The 8,599-nt window shown below is 49.5% G+C and overlaps 2 pseudogenes; both read right to left on the reverse strand.

Annotated features, from left to right (window-relative positions):
• Window positions 1-2,425: 2,425 nt before the first annotated feature.
• Window positions 2,426-4,421, reverse strand: LOC148005189 (meteorin-like protein pseudogene; annotated as a pseudogene).
• Window positions 4,422-4,661: 240 nt separating this feature from the next.
• On the reverse strand, window positions 4,662-5,499 carry Hexim2-ps1 (HEXIM P-TEFb complex subunit 2, pseudogene 1; annotated as a pseudogene).
• Window positions 5,500-8,599: the final 3,100 nt, after the last annotated feature.

Raw genomic sequence — 8,599 nt, forward strand, 5'->3', positions numbered from 1 at the left:
TCCCTGGGGGTTCATGAACACCTGCCCCTGTCGCTCAAATCCTCCAAAAGCTGGGGACTGCCAACACATTGAAGCAGGCCCTGCCCTGAGACCAAATGGCTAAAATAAACCAAACTGACCCAGTTAAATCAGGAAACATGAACGCACCTTCAAGCAGGCCACAGTTCAGTTAGCCTCTCTAGCCCAGGCCCCTTGGGGAGTTAACTTTGTGTTAGATCAGGCTAGACTGCCTTAGCGCCCACATCAAACAAGCTGGGCGTACAGCTGACGGGAAGCCGAGGCTGGGCTGGACGGAGTCTGCTCTCCTGTGTTTCCACTGGGTGTGCACCTGTTACGTTCAGCCTGCAAGACATGAAGTGCAGTGCTTGCTCTTAAGCTGTAGGGAGTCACAATGACCCGCTGAACAGACTTGCAAAGTGCTAAGAATCAGAAAGGAAATATTTTGAGTTTCCATGCTAGGAAATAATTTTGACAGGTAGCAGGATCTGTTTTGTGTCAGTAAAGAAACAGATATTTGCTGTCTGGGTATATAAAAGGCTAAGCTGTCAAAGACAATATTGTAAATATTGTAAGAATATGGGAAACTAGAGGGGGGGGCTGCTTCCTCTCCCACGGTGTCATTTACCCACACCCGACTGGCTGGCTGCTTCGCTTCTAGGTGACTCATCTCTGTTTCCACCTACAGCACCATCCCATCCGAATGCGGTAGTGGGGAGACGCTCTGCATCCCCCCTGTCAACTGTCGTTTCTGACTCTGAGACTCTACAGTACTAATATTCTCCATGTTTTACAGCCACCTGGGTATGTTTTTAAAAGTTGCAGTGCCAGGGCTGGAGAGATGGCTCAGCATTTAAAAAGCACTGGCTGCTCTTCTGGAAGACCTGATTGGATTCCCAGAACTCACGAGGCAGCTCAGAACTGTTTGCAACTCCATGCCCAGAGAATCCAACGCCCTCTTCTGGCCATATGAGCACTGCACACGCATGCAGACAAAACACCCATATGCTTAAGATTTATTTATTTAAAACAAGCCCAAGCAGTGCCAGTAGTGAGTGTAGGGTGCGGTCTGCAGTGGGTAGAAGTGAAGAGCCCTCCCACTGGATGCTAATGTGCACCCAGAAGACATGGACAAGGGTTTCCTTCTGTTCTGTTCTGGTTGAGAACTAGGTCTTAGATTATGGAACAGGCTGGCCTTGAACTTCAGATTTTTGCCTCTGCCTCCCAGGTTTTGAGTTCATGACCGTTCATGATCGGTGGCCTCACTGTATCAACATACCTATGGAGGATTTCCTTTTGTGTGTGTGTGTCTGTCTGTCTGTCCTCTCTCTGCCCCTACACACACACACACACACACACACACACACAACACACACACACACACACACAGAGCAGAGCAGAGAAAGAAAAGTTTCATTATTCCCTTTTAGGTCAAACAAACCACATCCAAAGCCTTAACTTACAGACACAAGCCAAAGAGGTCACTGATAGCTCATGACGAGTAGGGCAATGCTGTACCTAGGAACACTGGTGTAGCTGCCAGACTGGCTCCCTGGTGGCCTGGGCTGGGTAGGAGCCCTGGGATTGCAGAAATGCAAACGACAGTTGTAGTTCTAAGTCCTGAAGCTGCAGACTAAAGGCAAGGCTGTGTGCGCCTGCCCAGAGAAGGGGAGTCACTGGTTTTCTCCCCCAGCACTTAGGCTGCTTTGCGGAGGGCCACAACAGAGAAGGGCCTTGCCCTGCTCCCATTTGATGCATCTCTGCGGGCCTTGGTGGCATCCTCAGCAGAGTCCTCTGAACTTAGTTCACTTGAAAGGGTATTCGCCTATCAAATTCACAAAAGTGGCTGTCCATGTTGCTGCACAGGATAAAACTAAAACTCACTTTGTCATCTATCCAACACTGACCCTCATGGGCCCCTCACAGAGGGGGGCCCTGGGCTGCCTGAATGGCCTCATTCTTTTCAAAGCACTTGATCAAGGGACATTGTCTCTGTTTCAGGACTGTTGATCGCTCCTCAAATCCCAGCTGGTCTTCATTAGACAAGCTTCACTGCTGCTTCAGCCCAATGTGCCTGAGGCTGTGCTTCATGAAGTAAACTTGAGGTCTATTTGTTTTGTTTTTGTTTCTTATGGACATTTCTGTCTCACAAGAAAACTATAAGACCTTAATTTGCATTTTATACCATTCCAGTGGGTGAGGGCATCCTTGGCTGGAACCTCGAGGGTTAGAATAACACAGGCCTCCCTAGGTACAGCACCAGGCTCAGTCCATGCCACCAGCCTGCGGCCTCTTTCAGGATTTGGGCAACCGAGGCCACAAACATTGGCACATTGGAAGGAGAACAGCACCACATCACCTTGCAAGTCTCTCCATGTTGATCTTGACAAGGCTGTGTGCCCCTCTCCTTTGTGCTTCTATACATCCTTTGAAAGCCACTAAACCATGTGGCACAGTCAAGCTGAGCCCCCCACAAAGTGCACGTGCCCTGTGAAAAGCAATTCCCCGTGCCCTGGCTACATACACCACTCCGGCAGTACTGTGCCGTGACGCAGCCCGTGGCCACTGCCCTCAGGAGCTGTCTCAAGACCCTGCTCTCCTTCCAATGGAGCCTACTCTCTGTCGGGTGGATGATCAACGCTTGTTGCTCTAGCACATGAGTGGCATCCTGGATGAAGCCTTGGATGACGAAGCCACTGGTGCAAATGGCAAGGACAACCTCAATGTCACTGCACGGCTGACATCGGGCAGACAGCACATGCATGTCCAGTCCTTCCTGCTCACTCATCAGCTCATACTGAAGCCTGTGGTCCTCCTGCAGAATACCCTGTTGGGGTATTGCCTCCACAAACGGACCACCCTGCTCTAGGCTTAACTACTGCACCTGGCCAACCTCAGCACCGATGTCCCACACCAACAGTCTCAGTTCTCCCACCATCGCTCCCCCCCCAAATATTGGCCCTAGTGGAATCCACTAATAACTTTATGAACAGTTGAGTTCGGGGCAGGTGAGAGGTGTCGGACTATAGGTTATCAATGAGCACCCAAGTTGGGTACAACCACTCCACAGAGCCTGCTGAGTCGAGCAGGCTTATCTGCTCTGTTTCCTTGCTATGTGCCTCCTGGGTGCACAGACGCAGAAGTCTCTGGAGAACTGAACACCGGTGCTACCCAGCAGCGTGCTCTAGACCTGTCTGTGACCAGTGCACACCAGCAGTCGCACACAAAGAGTAGATTCCTGACCAAGCCAGTGGGGCCATCTGGCCTGTTCCAAGCTGCAGCCAGAGCAGCTCAGGGAAGTTCAGAGTCATAGAGAAGCAGGGCAGGCTGCAAGCACAGGCGATCCTACCACTGCAAGAGCCAGGAAAAGGTGAAAGATGCACAAACAGAAGTCCTGGAGACGCTGGACAAGGCAGGAAGGCAATGAGGAGGCTGGGCAAGCCCCATTTAGACACTGCATAGGAGAAAGGCATTCTTGGGGACTCAGGGCAAGAGGCTGAAGTCCCACTGCAGAGCACTTCTGCAATGCTGGTCTCACCACAGGAGGCCGTCAGCCAAGATGAACGAGGTGAAAGGATGTGTTAGCCGACTCCGACTCTGTCAGAGCCACAGCCAGGGTCAGTGGTGTCCCAGCCTGTCCTGGGAGTCAGAGCTGGAGAGTTTGCGCCATGCCGTTGACATGAAGGGTGGGCCAGTTCATGAGCCAGAGAAGCAACAACTCCTCCTCCCGTAAATTCAGAAAGAAAAAATAATCTGTTATTAGCCCTGAAAACCATCACCCTGGTGCAGGAGGTTGAGGACCTACCATTTCAAGCTGGAACAGGTTGACTGTGTCAAGGCAGTTATGAAAAGATTTACTCTAGGGCCCCACAAAGGAGTCATAGAACAGCCACTGCTACGGCTGATGGAGGAGTCACCGGATCATCTGGGTTTGGGGCTAGCACCTCCCAGGGCCAGCACCCCCTAGGGCCAGCATCTCCTTTGTCTGTCTACCTGCCTCCACCGGTACCACCGACCCTGCCCTTTGCCCACTAGGAGGCCCATGCAAGAAAACGGAAAACAGCACTGTTTGCGTGGAGATGAAGTCTCGTCTCATAGCTTACCCTTGAACAAAAACTCACAGCGAGTGGGCCTCCGGAGCGCTGGCGACACAGCCATGTGCTGTCACTTCCAGCTGGATAAAGGATTGAATTTGCTATAGAGATAAGCACTGGTCATTGTTTGAAGCCTATTTACCCAAGGTCTTAGTGTGAAAATTAAGTCCTCTTGTTAAAAATAATTTAACACGGAAAGATTGTTTGGAGACCTGCGCGTGGACCGGGCTCCCCCTGCGGAGTGGGGGAGGGAGGGCTGCGTTAAAGTCTCACCGGCTGCCTTTTGCTCCTTTTAAGACCAGAGAAGAACACAGGTGCCGGAGGTGGCATTGAAGATTGTAAGATGTGGGCAATACTTTTTTTTTTTATAGAAACAAAAGCTACATTAACTTTGTGGACTTTGCGTCTTGGCATCGTGAGTTTCTAGAGAAAGGACTCGTTTCAGATTCTGTTGTTTGCCCAGCCTCTTCCAAAATACCTGCGATGTTTTCGTGGGGACTAAGCCGCAACTTGTGAAAGCTACTTCGTTTTCAAATAAAAAAAAAGTCAAAAACTATTTTTTAAATTAAATTAAATAATTTTCTTAAAAAAAAACTTTGGGCCCGGGGTCTCTTCTGTGGCTGGCTTTTCCTGGTCATAGCTGCTCTCTTGGTTTCGTGTGTCAAGTCCTTGCTGAAGCCACTGGTCTCCAGTCTGGAGCCTCTCTGCCTCACCAGCCTGCTTCTCCACCTCTAGACAGGGTTGCCTGCTGCGGTGTCCTGCAGCTTCTGGGAGTCTCGGCCTGTGACAGCCATCTTTCTAGATCCAGGTAGTCGCAGGTGGCCTTGAAGCTTCTCAGGATGGTAACTGCTCAGAGGCCACAGAGAAGTCTGTCTCTGGAATTCCCCTGCCCCTCGCCGTTCCCTGCTCTGTTCTCTCCACTGGAGCCTGGGTGAGAGGATCCATGGTGTACATACAAGTTAGGCTCTTCCAGGTCACAGCCATTCATGAGGAATTGGTGCTTCTGGTAGGGTGAGAGGGGCTAACCTTTGGCGAACATCTCCTCGCAGAGCTGGGAGACTCTCCGGCTCTGTCTCTCAAGCCATTGCTGCTTCTAAGCACAGCTCAGCTCCAAGTAGGGCCAGCAGGGCCACTTGGGCTTCGATGACTGCTAGGGGCCAGCACCATCTCCACAGACAGCCCCTGGGGCTCTGGGGCTGAAAACCCCTATTGTTACAAACTGAGCCACCACCAGGAGAGGCAATCCCTTCATCCTCTGAGTGAATCTCCTTTCTTGGTGGCAGAAACAGGGAACCACGAAAGTCATGAGGCTCAGGGGCCATCTGGGAGCTCTCAGATCTCCAGAGGTCTTCAGCTCCTCTGGGGCTGCTGGTGACTGTATTATAGTTGGTACAGCCAGAGTGGCCATTTTCCCCTACTCTTTCAGTAGCTGCCTTTAACTAGTGCCACCTCTTGCTGCAGTAGCATCAGCTCTAACCAAGCTGCTTAGGCATTAAGACTGGGAGACGGGAAGGGGAGGGTGTTGGGAGGGGGAGAAGCAGAGAGAAGAGGACAGCCTCGCAGAGCAGTGCCTGCTAGGGCTTGTAGTTGTAATTAGCTTTCAAAGATGACCTTTTTTTAATTGCTTATTTTGGTTGGTTGGTTGGTTGGTTGGTTGGTTGGTTGGTTGGTTAGTTGATTGGTTGGTTGGTTGGTTGGTTAGTTGATTGATTGGTTGGTTGGTTGGTTGGCTGCCTGGTTAGTTGGTTGGTTGGTTGGTTAGTTGGTTGGTTGGTTGGTTGGTTGGTTGGTTGGCTTGGGGAGTTTTTTGGTTTTGTTTTGTTTTTCAAGACAGGGTTTCTCTGTGTAGCCCTGGCTGTCCTGGAACTCACTATGTAGACCAGGCTGGCCTCAGACTCAGAGCTCCACCTGCCTCTCCCTCCTGAGTGCTGGGATTCAAGGCATGCACCCCCATCACCCAGCTTATTTTTATTGCTTTTAATGGAGACAAAACCCTAAGCAGGACTATGTATGTGTACACAATGTGCATATGTGTACTTTGTCTTAGTTAGGGTGTCTATGGCTGTGAAGAGACACTGTGATCATGGCAATGCCTAGAAAAGACAACATTTAATTGGGGCTGGCTTTCAGTTTCAGAGGTTCAGTCCAGTATCAACAATGTAGGAAGCATCACAGTGTGCAGACAGACATGGCGTTGGAGAAGGAGCAGAGACTTCTACATCTGGATCAGCTGGCAGCAGGAAGAGAAAAAGTCGCTGGACCTGGCTTGAGCATTTGAAACCTCAAAGCCCGCCCCTAGTGACACACTTCCTCCAACAAGGCCACTGTTCTCCAAGAAAGCCACACCTCCAGAAAGTGCTTGGCGACCAAGCATTCAAATCTATGAGCCTATGTGGCCATTCCTATTCAAATCACCATCATACTGTATACCTTTAGCGCAAACGTTTAACTTTTAGGCTTCGTTTAGTGCAGGAGCTTTTATAAGCAGCCAGAGGGGCTCAGCAGTTATGATCTGGGCTGCCATGGTTAGTACAGACTGCAGCCTTCCCAGAAGGAAGCTTCAATAATCTGAGCATGTGAAGACACGGAGCTGTTGCTCTCTGAGTCATGATTAATAAAGCACACAGTGCTATCCATCCTTTTCTCCAGTCACTCCAACAAATACTTGGAATTACCAACTTAAAAAGAAGAGGGTTGCTTTGGTTCGTGCATGTGTGTGCATGTGGAGGCCAGAGGCCAGGCAGTTTGCTCATGCATGTTTGTGACCCCACTGCAGTCGTCCAGCCAGGTCCCTGGAGCCTGCAAATCACTTGGTCCAACAAATCTGGTGAGTCCCTGATTCAGTGAGACACAGTCTTAAAAGACCAGGTAGAGAGTGGTAGAGGCCAACAAAACAGACATTGGCCTCTGCACACCCACAGAAATATAAAAATAAACCCTCAATGTACCTCTCCAGTACATTGATCTTTGAAAAACAATTAAAATTTAGCTGAATAATAGAAATTCTGTTAGCAGAATTCCAGACTTTATTCAAGAGGTATTTGGCATGGTGGAACATGCCTGTAATTTAGAGGTAGTACTCTAAAGCTGAGGAGGCTTGGGGTAAACAGAAAGATCTAACAAAAAGTGAGAAAGAGAGGGAGGGGGGAAGATGGGGAAGAGGGAGAGAGGAAAGGAGTAAGAATGTGTATGTTCATGTATGTGTGTTGGTGTGCACCTGTGTGCATGCACACGTGTCTGTGTGTGTATGTGTGTTGGTGTGAATATGCACATGCATGCGTGCGTGCATGCGTGTGTGTGTGTGTGTGTGTGTGTGTGTGTGTGTGTGTGTGTGTGTGTGTGTGTTTGGGGGAGCAAGCAAAGGTAATTTTCAGAGCATTAGTTCTGCACAGCAGCACAAAAGTCTTTAAATCACTTCTCGCTCTTCTGATTTCTGCTCATTTGGAAAACAATCAAGGCTTCCAGTATCTTTGGACATGGGAAGTGAGACAGGAACACGAGAACAGACTATAAGGTGTGTGCCACCCTTCCAGAATTTTCTGCATTTTAAGGTCATGGGGTTAGCTCAAAGGGGGAGAGGCAAGCTCGATTGGGGCTGTTTTAACCTCACGTGAGTCTGAGGCATTTGACATAAGGAAAGCCCCTTCTGAGGCAGTGGCTCTGGCAGTGGCCAGCCCTAGCTTCAATTAACCCCTACGTTAAAAAGCCAAACAAGAACAAGAAGAGAAAATTGCAAACATATCAAAGTCTATAAAATGTGAAACTCTAGTAGATTCTACCACACTTCTTAGCACCACAGCCGTGTGAGAGTCTTTTATCCCTAGTAAGTATCCAATCTCAAGAACCAAGGCTGACATTTTAAAGACATGGCGCACAGCCAGATCAGACAGGCAAAACTGGACATAGGCGTGTGTTCCCTGGGATTGAAGACTGACCCCAGAACTAACTCACGAACACACATGTAGAGGCCAGAGGCTGACAGTAAGTTACTTTTCCTCTATCACTCCCTACCTGACTGTTTGACACAAGGCTCACAGCTTACCATTTCAGCTAGACTGGCCATCTGCTATGTTCCTGAATCCATTTGCCCCTGCCCAGGAGTGCTGGAGTTACAGATGTGCATCACCTTGCCTGGCCTTTTTCTCAGATCCTTTACCCGAGGGGCCATTTCCTAGTCCTTGAAATGGATATTCCTAACCAACCAACCAACCAACCAAGAAAAGCGATTCAGGATTAAAGTAAATCCCACGGGGCTACCAAAGCGTCTGGTTGACCTGGGCTCCCTCTGTGGCACTCTAGACACATAAACGAATGACCATGTGAACAGGTGGCCCTGATAGCAAGTCTTAAGGGAGCAAACACATCTTTGAAACTCGCTGGAAGCCTGCCATGGTGGCCTCACATTTGACATAAGAAGCAAAGGTACCTTCATCCTGCTGGGTGAGCTCTGCCCCAGCACAGAATAAATATTTGATAGGTATTTGAAGAGCCAAATCACCTGCCTGTTT

Source organism: Rattus norvegicus, chromosome 6 (assembly GCF_021556685.1).
Source record: "Rattus norvegicus strain SHRSP/BbbUtx chromosome 6, alternate assembly SHRSP_T2T, whole genome shotgun sequence".
Lineage (NCBI taxonomy): Eukaryota > Metazoa > Chordata > Mammalia > Rodentia > Muridae > Rattus > Rattus norvegicus.